General features: G+C 31.7%; 1 long non-coding RNA gene across 1 annotated transcript; it reads left to right on the top strand.

Annotated features, from left to right (window-relative positions):
* Positions 1-7,811: 7,811 nt before the first annotated feature.
* On the top strand, positions 7,812-8,644 carry LOC114078260. Its single transcript, XR_003579793.1, has 2 exons — positions 7,812-8,067; positions 8,368-8,644. It is a non-coding gene; the product is annotated as an uncharacterized LOC114078260 (long non-coding RNA).
* Positions 8,645-15,849: the final 7,205 nt, after the last annotated feature.

Genomic DNA, 15,849 nt, shown 5'->3' with positions numbered 1-15,849 from the left:
AAGAAAAGAGATGAGCTATGTTTGCTTTGATTGTTTTAGTCATGCAGAAGTTCTGCAGATACAACAGAATGTAGCAGCAACTGGGAGTTGCCAGGGAAGGCCATAGCCCTCTTTAGGATGGATAAATTACAAATCTGTAATCTCAGGTTCACATCTTTATTTCATTAGAGGAAACCAATAAAGATTTTTATGATATGAAGGATAAAGGAAACCCCTTGAAGTAAAGGTGCAGAAACCTAATCTCAGAGCTCTGCCAAAGAAGATGAGGAAGAAGATGGTGAAGCGGCCTCTGTAGCTTTCCTAAAGGAGACTTAGGGTCTTTTAATGTGGACCCTAGGTCTACATCTCTGTATTTTGTCTTTATTGTTTCTAGTTATTTGGATCAGACCGCTTTACTTTGCATCTTTTCTTCCTCAATAAAGGGCTTGTTGGACACCTTTAACCCCCAAAAAATAATAGCAAACTGGAGAATGGAGAAAGCATACACCAACAGCTCCAAAGAGAGTATAAAAATAATCAAGTTTACTAGCGCAATAGATTGCACACAATTTCTATGAAGTTAACATTGAAATTTGTAGGTTTAGCTACATATATAAGTTGAACCAACCAACACTGATAAATAGTACTTAATAATAAATGAGTGTGTCTTTGGACCACCTAAAAGCAATAAGCAAAGTCAAGGAAGTTCCAGATCCGTTCACATTTCTTCGAATTTGAATCTAACGTTGGCTGATTCTCGATGGAATTGTTTCATCTCATCCATCATCTGTGTACCCCGATGAAACTGCCCACTACTCCAAATGAAGATTTCCTCAAATAAAACTTCACAAATACATTTCCATCTCAAAACCAATAAAATAACGCATTTCCACACTTTTAAGCAGCTTCATAGAACCACACCAGATTGCTTTGGCTCGTAAGAATTGTATAACATGTTCCTCCACAATGCCTACTGCTTCTTGCAAAAAAATTGGTAACGGTTAGGTGGATTCAGATGAAGAAACCATATCAATAAGTTTTATGAGAAAGTAGGAGGGTGCTTACACATTCAATTGCAAGTTCTTGTAATCAAGTAAACTGCACTTGAAACCTCCTAAACATTTCTGAAAGACACGTCTGATGTAAATAGAGATTTGACATTGTTTAAAGGAGCCAGGGGATTCTGTGGTATACCTCCCATGATCAAGTAATAGAAGCAAGTAAAAAAATTGGTTAAAGATACATCATATGGTTATGATAAGTACCACCTATCATAAGTAATACTATCACAAATGTGTATTACCTCTATTGATGAACCGCCTAGTTCAAGTTCCTCCAAGGAAGGCATGAAATGGAAGAACTTTGTAAGTTTAGAAGAAAAAGTTGGTGTATCCATAAAAATCCGATTGAGACATACAACAAGGTTTTAAGCTTAGGGACATTCTTGAAGCAAATGGACTTTGATGTTCTAAGAAAGTCAAAGCATTTGAGATTAGGAGCATCAATTTCAAGAATGTCAAATGTGGTGCACCTAGTCAACATCAAACTTTCAAGCAATGGACATTTGATTATGAGATTCCTTAATATCGTTGGATCAAAGATGAATGTTGAAGATTAATACTAATAAGCTTTGCAAACCCTTTGAAATTAGGTGGAGGGTGGAGAAAGCACATATCAAGTTTTAGATGTCTTAGTTGCTGAAATGTGAAAAGATAAGAAGGTAAATGATATTTGTTGCCTGTGAATATTTGAAGGGTGAGTTCCTGGACATTTTGCTTTGACAAGAAGAGCATCCAATTATCAATATCACAATCCCATATCAAATTAAAATGTTGGTGAGTAAACTTTAGTATTGGTCCTTGATGCAGGCACGTGACTTGGTATATGATTTTCTCGGCCTCTTGGTTGCCGTTGAAAGATGTGAAAAGATCACTACGAAAAATCAAGTTCTACACGCGTTACCCATTTGTACCTCAAGTCTTTTGACAAGATACGAGTCTTCACTACATCTTTCAAAGGCAAGCTCCCAAGAATTATATCCAGTACATTACAGGGAAAATTGCTAGTTGTAGAACTCTTCATGGTTACATACACATAATTGTAGACAACTCGAGCAAATCAAATCTGAAATAAAGAAAATATTCAAATTCTCACAAATGCACATTTCAACAATGTATGCATAGTCTTATATAACTACTAGTTCAACATTCTCAATGGCATAGAAATTTATCATTTTTCAAATATCAGAGGGAAAAAATAAAGATGAATGAGAGAGTACCGGAAAAATGTTGATTGGAGATAACAATGGTGAAACATGAATTTAAAGGATATTTCACCCAAATACACCGTACATTTTTTTGGCAATGGGGGGACAATGAAGCTACTTCCGTTCGTAGAAAGAAAATCTTGTAAATATCTGTTCTTGCAATCGGCAAAACCTATATTAGAGCAAGTAGCTCATGCTCTACCTTTGTATGTCAGACATCTATTTCCATTTCAAGAAAATGATCTTATAGAAATATATACTTACATATGAGATATACGTTCTTCAATTTTTTGAAAACAAAAATCAACTCCAATTACTATATGAATTATGCATAAATCTAAATTAAGCAGAAATAGGCTCCAAAAAGTCCTTGGGTGTTCCGCCCCTAAGGCTTTTGTCTAGTGGGAAGCATGTTGCTTGTGTTGTGTGGACAAGGCATACATCTCGAGTTTGGGTCTACAACAAACAAAACCTACCGTTTAAGTTGAGAAGAATATACATCAATATTAATTATTCATTGAGTTGTGAGGTTGTTTCTATTGTGGATTTTTTTGTTACACATACGAAAAGAGAGTTACAAAAATAAAGTTGAGTTCAGAGGCTTACATGTAGTAGAGCATCCTCTACTTCTCCGTCTTTTCGTTTCATTCTTCTCCGAATGCTCGGTGTGCCATTCTCTTCAGTCATATATCAAACTTTAAAATTTTAAATCAATGATTTAATGTTAAAAACTATGAAGTAGTAAATGAGTTATGAAGGGTTGGAGTCAAAATCACTTACCCAAAAGTATATATATTACTAAAAGTGAGAAGGTTTTAGGTTCAAAGTTGAATTCAACGCACGTATATTTCATGTCATTTTAAACTACACGAACACACAATCAACTATGAACCTGTGTGCTCCAAACATAGTCCATGTCCACATTTCAAAGTTCAAATATGCTAAGGCATTCACAGATCAACTTATATCTGAATTTGAGTTTTATTGCAACAGAAGCTTTTCATAAATAGATATTATACTAAAAGAAGTGAATATGCTTCTAGCTTAGCAATAATACAAAAAATATTGGTCAATATTTGTAGCTAAATCAATTATATTGGAATAGATTTACCTGAAGTAGATTCTTTTTGGAGGATAAATCTAACCAGAAAAGGCAAATAAAAAATTTCCCCTCTTTTCATCCCCAAATGTTCAATACTAAAATTAAAAAAGTGAATTATGGAATAGGAGTATATCGCTAAATTGAAGAGCAGTACAAATTTTTAACCGACAATCGCAAAAAAAAATGAAGTAGTTTTAGTGAATTTATAACATGTTTATTGTTAAATTCACAAGGGAAAGGGTTTAGGATATTCATTTCATGAGAAAAACAGAAGCAACTTACAATTAGAATTAATTAACTGAGAGAGATGGGCAAAAGTTGAATTTTGACGCCGGAGAGCGAGTCCGATGATGGTGGACAAAAGTTGAGTTTTGATGGCGAAGAGCGAGTTCGATGATGGTGGGCAAAATATCAACTGTGATTTAGGTTTCATTTATGTCAGTCAATATATGGTCTTAAAGTTAAAAATATAAATAAAAACTTAGATGTGTCATTTATTACGAAACAAGCATTGCAATGTATTAATATAAGTAAGCCATTGGTAAAATACATGAATACAATCATTTGTTATAATGCCATGATTTTTTTCATAATCAATTTTTCATGTTATATTTTATTCTCTATAACGTCATTCTACCTATAGCAACAATATTATGCATTATATCAGTACAATTTTGTAATTACTAATTTTCAGACACATGTGTTGCACGTGTGTCCTATGTTAATTAGTACAGAGAAAATAAATGATGTAGATGCTACTAAAACTTGTAAGTAGTATTGAGTAACTAAATTTTAAAAGAGAAGTATAAATATTTGTAGTTATACACAATCAATATGTGATGTTTTTTTTATGTAGTTCTACTTTCAAATGTATTAGAACCATACTGTGCCATCATATAGTTTTATGCAATAGAGAAGACCAAGAAAATTTTCGAAAAAAGGGGTTGGAATATGAATTCTTGTACTTTTGATGCTCTTGATATGTGTTGTTATTTTCTTTCTCCATGTCTTAAATATCTATACATTTCAATAATATGTGGAAGATGAAAATAATTCAAGTTAATTAGAAAGATTGAAGTAACATATGAAAGTTCAAAAGAGTGATCTTTTCATTTACCGTATTCATTGTAATTAATGTGTTAAGTAGTGCCTTCAAAATTTAAAGCTGAAAAAAATCTTTCAACTTCAATAATTAAGTGATGCATGAATAGACAGGAGTAATCGAAAGACTTTAGAAAATCTCATCGCTTCTTTTACTAATTAAAAGTCATTGACTGAATAAACTAAAACTTTCTCCCTAACTTTAAATACTTAAGAAAAATAAATAGAAGGATATATATATATATATATATATATATATATATATATATATATATATATACACACACACACACATCATTGTGTGATTAAAATATTTATAATTAATCGTTTTTTCTTTGGTTTCTTTTCCAACCATTTTTCTGATTGCACTTCTATTATTTCATTGTTTTTTATTCTGTTTCTAACATTGTGATGTTATTTTTCTATTTTTATATTGATAATTTAAATTGCTAAAAATAATTTGAATGAAAATTTGATATTTGCTCCTCTTTAATTAAGCAATACAAGATATGTCTGACGTCGTTTGTCTTAGAGTTATATGATATTGCAATATTTATTCAAGAATCATAATGATAATACACTTTAACTAAAAAGAGTTCTAATAGATTAGTTTTTACTCGATATACAACTTTTATTAGTTTGACAAAATGTAATAGCAATTTTTATATACATATACTTGAATGGACAGTGAGTTTTCCATTTTGTATTTTGCAATTCTTTAAAGTTTCTACTCATTTAATGTGGTAAAATTGTTTTGTATTCTAATAAAAGTGAAATCACAACCGTATGGAATACAAGGAAATACACTTGAAATCTAGAACTAAAAGCCTAGAATTGGGTTGAGAAGACCGAAGAAGAGGGTGAGAATATTCAAAATCAGAATTAACTTTCTCCCTTTTATCTACTCACGTTCTCACACTTTTATACAACTTACGTAACAACCTATAGCCTTGCTCACTTGACTTTTTTCCTGCGCAAAAAGTAATTGTCCAACCTTTAGTATCTAATTTAATTTATTTTCTTGAAATTATTTACCCTTTAAATAGATACATGTATATGATTTATCTTCTAAATTAATTTATGTTCTTAATTAATATTTGTCTTTAATTTTTGTAACACTTGACCTTTCAACTTTGTAAGTGAATCTTCATATTCCAAAGCTATACTTTTTTCCTATAAATACAAATCTTTTAACATTATTGTCATAGAAAGATTTATATGTGATACAATTTTTATGTGTGGAAGACTAGAGAAGCTTTAATCAAGTGAAGAAAATTTCAAGGCAAGAGGATTTTTGTCAAGATTACAAGGCATAATGTGATTATAGGAATGAATGACACTTTTTACTTTGGAACTTCTCACTTATAATAATACTAGTTTCTGATAACGTGCGTTGCATGTTTGTCCCTTACTATCATTACAATTTTTTATTTATTTAGAAGTGTATAAGATATAACTATTGAAATTAACAATATTAATTTTGCTATTTATTTTTTATTCATTAAAATAAATCATAAAATAGAATGGTGTATTTTCTATCAACCAGAAATATGTGAATCATGACTGTAAAATATGTCTATGAATTCATGATAGAAAAATAATAATAAATGTATCTAATGCCTTTAATGAAATAACAAAGGCGTGATACAAACTTATTAGAAATATAATTTTCAATTACACATTTTGCATTTTCTATAAAGAACATAAACATCGAAGATTAAGGACAATACGATAAGATTGTCTTGAAAATGCAATTGCTTGTGATAAGTCCATGGGTCTATATATGAGCATATTTTATTGTATTTACATGAAATATAGCACTATTTGTGTTAGTTTTTGATGATATGATGTTTCAGTATTCATGAAAAAATCATCACTCTATTCAAATAGTAAAAATAATTAATATTTTTTAGTTTTCAAATTTAATTTTTAATAAACAGAAAATAAATTAACAAAATAAAAAAAAACAGACGAACCAATAATAACATTATAAACATGCTTGTGATGAGTCATATATAATTTGAAGGAAAAAATATTACAAATTCAAAGTGGAGAGAAAATAATATCTAAGACACACTAAGATTAAAATATGTTCTCTAACTAAGATCTTAATCTTCAATCACCCAAAAATTAAATAGGAACAGGAAAGACTCTTGTAAGAGAAATGATGATGTATACAATTTAAAAACCTATATGTGAAAATAAGAGAATAAATATATTGCATAAAAAAAATTATAGCTGCGAAAAATGTCATGTGTGATTCTTAAAGGTAAGATTATTTTACTATTACCTGTAAATTATATACTTTCATCATATTTATTGTTGAAATTTCACCTTTTAAAAAATGAAAAATAAACTAAGAAAAAAAAGTAAAAAAGGTAAAAAGGAACAAATAAAGACTAATAAAATAGAAAAAGGAAAAAAAACCAGTGAATATTCTGATTGAAACTGCGTTATGGAATACTCGGATAAATCAATATACCTTGAATTTCAAGAACACTTCAAATTGCATCACATATAAATCTAAGAAGAGGCATATTCTACAATAAGAGGGGGGGGGGGGGTTAGAAGAAAACAACAACAAAGAAATAGTGTGAAAAATTTGAAACCTTCCAGTTTCAAAAAAGAAAAATGATGAAGGGCAGGGGATGCTGGAGGACTATGAGATTTCTTGAAACATAAAATCAGTTTCTCACCGTTGTCGCTGTCGAGAAAACGCTGCAGACACCACACTTCATATGTTCTTCATGATTGTCTTAAAGTCTTCGATTTCTTAATTAAATAGCGTTCCTATATCTTCCATACCTTTTGAAATGTATATGAAAATGAAATGATTTACTTAAAGATAAACATAGTTTCTTTATTTACCTGAAGAAAGTCATTATTCACTTGGAAAAAAGATTCATTACTTTCAATTGCCTTTTCGTTTACCCTATTCATGGTTATTTAAATGTAAGTTTAACTGTTGTCTTTTCAATTATCTTAATTATTGTAATTGAAGTGTGAATTTATTTTTCAAGTCATTAAAAATGAAAATATTATGCTTTTATTTTCATATAATGTCATATATATTCAAATAATATTCAAGCGAAGGGCAAATTTGTAATTCAACTTTGAGCTAAAGGACTTCCCACTTATAATATAAAATGATATGATATATGATGATGATTTTCCCATACCATCCTACTTTGGGAACATATTTGCCCTTGTACAATTAAGTTATTATGTCACCATTTTTATAAGTCTACGTGACTCTATGTGTATATACATTTATTATAATAAAAAAATTGCTTTCTATTTAGTATTATATTTGACCCATTAGAAAAATCCGGCCCAACCATTAACCCGGTTCTAATACTCATTGTCTCATATCACTTTACCCATTAAAACAGAAATAATACAGAGACAACGCTCTTCAATTTTCTCTCAGTCGCTTGTAATCTCTCAGAAGAAGTCCCAGAGATAAGATCATTGAGAAGCAAAACTGTGTGTGGAAATATGCATGTCAATTAGCGCGAGAAAAGAAAAAATAGTGACACCTCGGTGATATTGTCATCCGAGGTCTTGCACAGAGGTTTAGCGACACCTCAAACTATTCCCTTCTTGAGATAGAAACCTAGTAAGATATCATGTTATTTTTTTGTACATTAGTTGGTCTTTTCTGTCTCTAGCTCCAGTAGTTTAGTGTTGGTTTTTGTGATTTTGTTTTCTATTTTTTTTTGTGAGGTATTCAGTTTCATCTGCTATGCATTTTGCTTATTCCATTAGCTTCTTATTATGCTTATGCAGGTTAGCTTGGTATTGTTTATGTAAATATGACATATTTTTGTGCATGAAAGTACAAAAGAAACACCGATTTGTGTATGATATTTTACAGAAAAATTAGTGCAATTTATTCATATTGAATGTTCAACTTCAGGTTGCTGCTGCAATTTCGTCCAGCAATGGCTTCAGAGAAGAAATTGAGCAACCCCATGAGGGACATCAAGGTTCAGAAGCTTGTCCTCAATTGTCTCTCTATTATCTTTGTTTAAATAGGTAAAGTGATATGAGAGAATAGGTATTAGGGCTGGGTCGGATTTTATTAAATAGGTCGAATCTTATTAAATAGGTCGAATCATTATTATTTCCCCTAACATCACTATTATGTATTTATTTAAATTACTTTTATTTAAACAAAAGAATATTTGCATAAACTATTCAAGTATTATCAAACTCATCATGTATTAATAGGAATTTTGTAATTAAATAACACTTTAAAGTATGATAACACGAAAATGAAGAATTTTTCTTTTCATAACAATACAAAATAATACATAATTACATAAAAATATGGATTGCATACCAATCCATTTTTGACAACCATACCGTAACTCCAAAATGAAAAATAAAAACATAAAATTATAATCTAACATAAGAAAGATACAAAGAAATATATAAGTCATATCTTATACTATTAAGTTTAACAGTTGAACTATATTCTAAAAAAGCTTCTCTTTTAATCTCATAATGAAGCTATTTGTTCTTCTCCTTAGTTAGCTTCTTAACGACTTATATTCATATTATAAATCTAAGAAGAAGAAAAGAGAATAGTAGATGATAGAAAAGAGAATAGTAGATGATAGAAAAGAAAAGAATGTGATGACCTAAAAGCAATTAACTGGTATTTATAGTGATATTTTATTTTAATTATATAGGATAAAATTAAAATTCCAGCAACTATAATTTTCAAATATAAAACTTATTAATAATCATATGAATTGAACAGGATAAGTAATAGATGGTTCATCTGCCAGTAATTATTATACTAGCAAATTTTCTCAATATTATTTAGGATACAAGCTTTTCACATTTGAACATTTATTAGTTTGATTGAAGCTTCTGTTATTCTTACAATAAATTGTATTTATAAAGTTAATAAACAGAAATAGAAACAGAAATAAGATGAAACAGAATATAATATAGAATACAAGAATTAATCCGAGTCCACAGAAACTACTGTGTGTCCTTAAGAAATTTAATCCCCTCACTGTACCCAAGGTTATGGATTAATTTCTCCCAAGATAAAACGGATTAAACCTGTTAAAGAAATAGCGGTACCTCAAACTTCTTTAACTTCAACGAACTTAAGAACAGCAACAAGTCACACAGACTCAGTCGATCGACACTTTGATTTTATTTGAGAGAAAAATAAATGCAGAGAAAGAAAAAATTTTCAGTGATTAAAAAATCAAAAATTGACTTCCTTTTATAGCCATTTTCAGCAAGGAACATGTCTGTTCAGTGAAATCTGTTCAGACCCATTTTATCCAGAAAGTTGTGTCTTTTGGAAAAAATAACAACTTTTCAAAAAATTGTGTCTGTTAGGAAAATAACTACTTTTTGGAAAGTAACGACTTTTCGAAAGTAACGACTTTTCGGAAGGAGTAACAACTTTTCGGAATGTTACTGTTACCTGCAAATTTATAAGAAATGACTTTTCATTTGCACTTTGCAAATGACTTTTCATTTTCCCTCCAAAGTAGTTCCCTCACTTTTCATATTCTTTCTTTTCTTTTCCCATTCACACTTGCTAAAACCCAACAATCCCCCACATGAATGGGGAAGGCTATTGTTAAAACATATGCATGAAAAAACGTGTGTGTCTTGTAGGTAAAGGTTAATCGCATCTGGATAAGTAGGTTTCCCTTTAAACTTTCCGTAGTGAACATATATCGGATATACTCGGTCAATCGGTAGATTTGATATCTTTGAACCGTCGAGCTTTGGTGTATACCTAGACAACATATGTCACACAATCAACCCTTGAACTGTTCTTAGTTCTCATTGTTTTGTTCGTTTCAGCCATGAACACATCTTGGATAGTAAGTGCTTAAAGAACTGGCCTTACCGGATTCTCCTTGAAGCGGCTTACACTTCACACTTACATAGGTGATTTCTAAATGTGTTATCCCATAGATACACCATTTGATATTCCCTGTATCAAACTTAGAAACCATTAAAAAGTCCTTATGTCTTTATCCTGGTTACTAAACATTGTCTCATCATGAGAATGGACCATAAAATAATAATAATATTTTTTTTTCCTTTGACAATGTTGAACCGTCATCAATGACTTTGTTTTATCTCCTTGAACCTAGATCTTGGGATCTCCAGTCTTCTAGGTAGAGTTACCGCCACGATGACTTGTTCTCGGCCATAGTCCCATTCCCGTCGATGATTTCTCAACTCCCTCTCTATTTAGGCCTTTTGTAAGTGGATCCGACACATTATCTTTTGACTTCACATAGTCAATTGTGATAATTCCACTAGAGAGTAGTTGTCTCACAGAGTTATGTCTTCGTCTTATGTGACGAGACTTGCCGTTATACATAATGCTTCCAGCCCTTCCTATTGCAGCTTGACTATCACAATGTATGCATATAGGGGCCATTGGTTTGGGCCAAAATGGAATATCTTCTAAGAAATTCCGGAGCCATTCAGCTTCTTCACCTGCCTTGTCTAAAGCAATGAATTCAGACTCCATTGTAGAGCGAGCTATACATGTTTGTTTGGATGATTTCCAAGATATTGCTCCTCCACCAATAGTAAAAACGTATCCACTTGTGGATTTTGTTTCAGTTGACCCAGTAATCCAATTTGCATCACTATATCCTTCAAGAACGGCTGGATATCTGTTGTAATGTAAAGCATAGTTTTGAGTGTCATCTAAGTATCCCAAAACTCTCTTCATTGCCAACCAATGATTATGATTAGGATTACTTGTGTATCGACTCAGTTTACTGATAGCGCAAGCTATGTCTGGTCGTGTACAATTCATGACATACATTAAGCTTCCCAATACGCTAGCATAGTCCAATTGAGACTGACTTTCGCCTTTATTCTTTGCAAGATGAAGATTTACATCAATTGGAGTCTTTGCCCTTTTAAAATTCAAAAATTTGAATTTTTCAAGTATCTTTTGAATATAATGAGTTTGAGACAATGCTAGACCGTTAGGAGTTTTAAGAATTTTAATTCCTAATATCACATCAGCAACTCCTAAATCTTTCATATCAAACTTACTAGCAAGCATACGCTTTGTAGCTTTTATATTAGCAATGTCTTTGCTCATTATAAGCATATCATCTACATATAGGCATAAAATAACTTCCTGATTTGGAGTATCTTTAATGTAAACACATTTATCACATTCATTGATCTTAAATCCATTTGACAACATGGTTTGATCAAACTTTGCATGCCATTGTTTTGGTGCTTGTTTTAGCCCATAATGTGACTTAATAAGTTTGCACACTTTCTTTCTTTACCAGGAACTACAAAACCCTCAGGCTGTTCTATGTAAATTTCCTCTTCAAGCTCTCCATTTAAGAAGGTTGTTTTCACATCCATTTGATGAATTTCAAGACCGTATACTGCAGCTAGTGCAATCAACATCCGAATTGATGTAATCCTAATCACTGGCGAGTATATGTCAAAATAATCAAGACCTTCTTTTTGTCTAAAACCTTTGACAACAAGTCTTGCTTTATATTTGTCAATAGTTCCATCGTCTTTCATCTTCCTTTTAAAGATCCATTTTGAACCCAAGGGTTTGTTCCCTGGAGGAAGATCAACCAACTCCCAAGTATGATTGCTTAAGATTGATTCAATTTCACTATTAACAGCCTCCTTCCAAGAGGTTGAGTCGCTAGACAACATTGCTTCCTTGAATGTTTGAGGCTCACTTTCAAGAAGAAATGTTACAAAATCTGATCCAAATGAAGTAGATGTCTTTTGACGTTTACTGCGTCTTGGACTTTCTTCATTTTGTTCATTCTCTTTTGGTTCTTCTCTGGGTTGTTTAGATCCCCCACTAGATGACTCAAGTCTAGTTTTATACGGATAGATATGTTCAAAAAATTCAGCACTATCTGATTCCATTACCGTATTATCATGAATATCCGGATGTTCGGACTTATGAACCAAAAATCGACATGCCTTACTGTTTGTGGCATATCCAATGAATACACAATCCACAGTCTTAGGTCCTATTTTTACCCTCTTAGGTATAGGAACTTGGACTTTGGCTAGACACCCCCACACTTTGAAATATTTCAAATTGGGTTTTCTACCTTTCCATTTCTCATATGGAATTACATTTGTCTTTGAGTGAGGCACTCTGTTAAGTATCTGATTTGCTGTAAGGATAGCTTCCCCCCACAAGTTCTGTGGTAAACCTGAACTTATAAGTAATGCATTCATCATTTCTTTTAAAGTTCGGTTTTTTCTTTCTGCAATTCCATTAGACTGAGGAGTGTAGGGAGCAGTAGTTTGATGGATTATTCCATTTTCTAAACATATTTCTGCAAATGGAGATTCATATTCTCCACCTCTATCACTTCTGATCATTTTGATCTTTTTATCTAACTGATTTTCAACTTCAGTTTTATATTGCCTAAATGCATCTATTGCTTCATCCTTACTATTTAGCAAATAGACATAACAATATCTAGTGCAATCGTCAATAAAAGTTATGAAATACTTTTTCCCACCACGTGATGGTGTTGACTTCATGTCACAAATATCAGTGTGAATCAATTCTAAAGGATTTGAATTCCTTTCAACAGATTTATAAGAATGCTTAGCATACTTAGATTCAACACAAATTTGACATTTTGATTTATTGCACTCAAATTTTGGCAAAATATTTAAGTTAATCAGTTTTCGCAAGGTTTTGTTATTAACGTGTCCCAAACGTTCATGCCATAAACATTTAGACTCAAGCAAGTAAGAAGAAGCAAAATCTTTATTCATATCAACTGCAATTACATTGAGTTTGAAAAGGCCATCACTAAGGTAGCCTTTTCCTACATACATATCATTTTTGCTTACTACTACTTTATCAGAAACAAATACACATTTAAATCCATTCTTGGTCAGAACTGGAATTGAAACTAAATTCTTTCTCAATTCTGGAACATATGAGACCCTATTCAAAGTCACCACCTTGCCTGATGTCATCTTTAATAGGACTTTGCCAGTTCCTTCCACCTTTGCAACAGCGGAGTTTGCCATAAACAATTTTTCATCTGTAAGTGCTGGAGTATATGATGAAAATAATTCTTTGTTGGCACAAACATGGCATGAGGCACCAGAATCTATCCACCATTCTCTTGGATTTCCAACCAAGTTACATTCTGAAAGCATTGCACAGAGATCGTCCATTTCTCCTTTGGATTCAGCCAAGTTTGCTTGATCCTTCTTTTTCTTGTCCTTCTTAGGACCCCGGCATTCATTAGCCCTATGACCATGTTTACCACAATTAAAGCAGTTTCCATTGAATTTCTTCTTAGGAGGATTGCTTTTTGGACCAGATGCTTTCTTTCTTTTCTTTAATTTTGTGGGATCTTCTTCAACAAAATTTACTCCAGATATTGCTGAATTACCACGTGACCTCTTTTCTGCAGCCTTATTATCCTCTTCGATTCTCAACCTTACTATGAGATCTTCAACAGTCATCTCCTTGCGTTTGTGTTTCAAGTAGTTTTTAAAGTCCTTCCACAATGGAGGTAACTTTTCAATAATTGCAGCCACTTGAAAAGCATCATTCACAATCAATCCTACATTAAAGGTTATGTGAGTATTAAGGGAAAACTTAATATTTCTAACATAGGCATTAAATAAATTTATACCTTCAGCAAGGAGATCATGGATTATGACCTGCAATTCTTGAACTTGGGTGACGACAGTCTTACTGTCTATCATCTTATAGTCCAGAAATTTTGCCACAATGAATTTCTTCATTCCGGCATCTTCTGTTTTGTACTTCTTTTCTAAAGCATCCCAGAGTTCTTTTGAGGTTTTGGCATTGCTGTACACATTGTACAGATCATCTTGCAGACCACTCAAAATATAATTTTTACACAAAAAATCTGAGTGTGTCCATGCTTCTGTTACCAAGAATCGTTCATCAGCCGGAGTTTCATCTGACATAACAGGAACATTCTCATTGATGAACTTCTGCAGACTCAACGTAGTGAGATAGAAGAACATCTTTTGCTGCCATCTCTTAAAGTCGACTCCAGAAAACTTTGCAGGTTTCTCAGCCGGTGCTAAGGCAGCATTTGAACGATTATGTGCAACCGTTGTTGTTGCAGCACTTACTGTTCCAGCATTTGTTTGACTTGAATTAGTCATTTTTTTTTTTCACAAATGGCAGATAAATTAAGTATTTAAAATACTAACAGTAAAGAACAAATCTTTACACAAACTGTTTCTGATTTAACGATAAAGTTTTTATGTTCTTTTAATCGTTAATCGAATGAATTTTAAAAATTCAAGCAGAGTAGAAAACCATAAAGGTTTTAATCTCCAGAAACCTCAAATACAGAAACTGTTAAATTTCTTAAGATTGTTATTCTTACAATAACCTGTATTTATAAGGTTAATAAACAGAAACAGAAATAAGATGAAGCAGAAAAAATATAAAATACAAGAATGAATCCGAGTCCACAGAAACTACTGTGTGTCCTTAAGAAATTTAATCCCCTCACTGTACCCAAGGTTATGGATTAATTTCTCCCAAGATAAAACGGATTAAACCTGTTAAAGAAATAGCGGTACCTCAAACTTCTTTAACTTCAACGAACTTAAGAACAGCAACAAGTCACACAGACTCAGTCGATCGACACTTTGATTTTATTTGAGAGAAAAATAAATGCAGAGAAAGAAAAAATTTTCAGTGATTAAAAAATCAAAAATTGACTTCCTTTTATAGCCATTTTCAGCAAGGAACATGTCTGTTCAGTGAAATCTGTTCAGACCCATTTTATCCAGAAAGTTGTGTCTTTTGGAAAAAATAACAACTTTTCAAAAAATTGTGTCTGTTAGGAAAATAACTACTTTTTGGAAAGTAACGACTTTTCGAAAAGTAACGACTTTTCGGAAGGAGTAACAACTTTTCGGAATGTTACTGTTACCTGCAAATTTATAAGAAATGACTTTTCATTTGCACTTTGCAAATGACTTTTCATTTTCCCTCCAAAGTAGTTCCCTCACTTTTCATATTATTTCTTTTCTTTTCCCATTCACACTTGCTAAAACCCAACAGCTTCTACCTGCTATATTTGTTCATCTATCAATAGTTATTCATATTGTCCTAATATGTAGTAATTTAGAATACAATGTTTTCTCAACAAAATATATTTGTGTGTAATTTTGTTCTTTTTTTTTGTAGTTATTTTGTTCTTGCAATGTATAAATCTTATAACAATGGCTATACGTAGTTGTGTTTTGGAAAAGTCTTTCTGTCTCCAACAGTATATTTTTTTATTTTCTTTAGTTACCTAATTTAATTGATAATGAATGGTTTTATCTATTCTATTAAATTATGCTCTATGATCAATATATATATATATAT

The sequence above is a fragment of the Solanum pennellii genome, chromosome 8, assembly GCF_001406875.1.
Source record: "Solanum pennellii chromosome 8, SPENNV200".
NCBI lineage: Eukaryota > Viridiplantae > Streptophyta > Magnoliopsida > Solanales > Solanaceae > Solanum > Solanum pennellii.
This window is presented reverse-complemented; position numbering and strand designations above follow the sequence as displayed.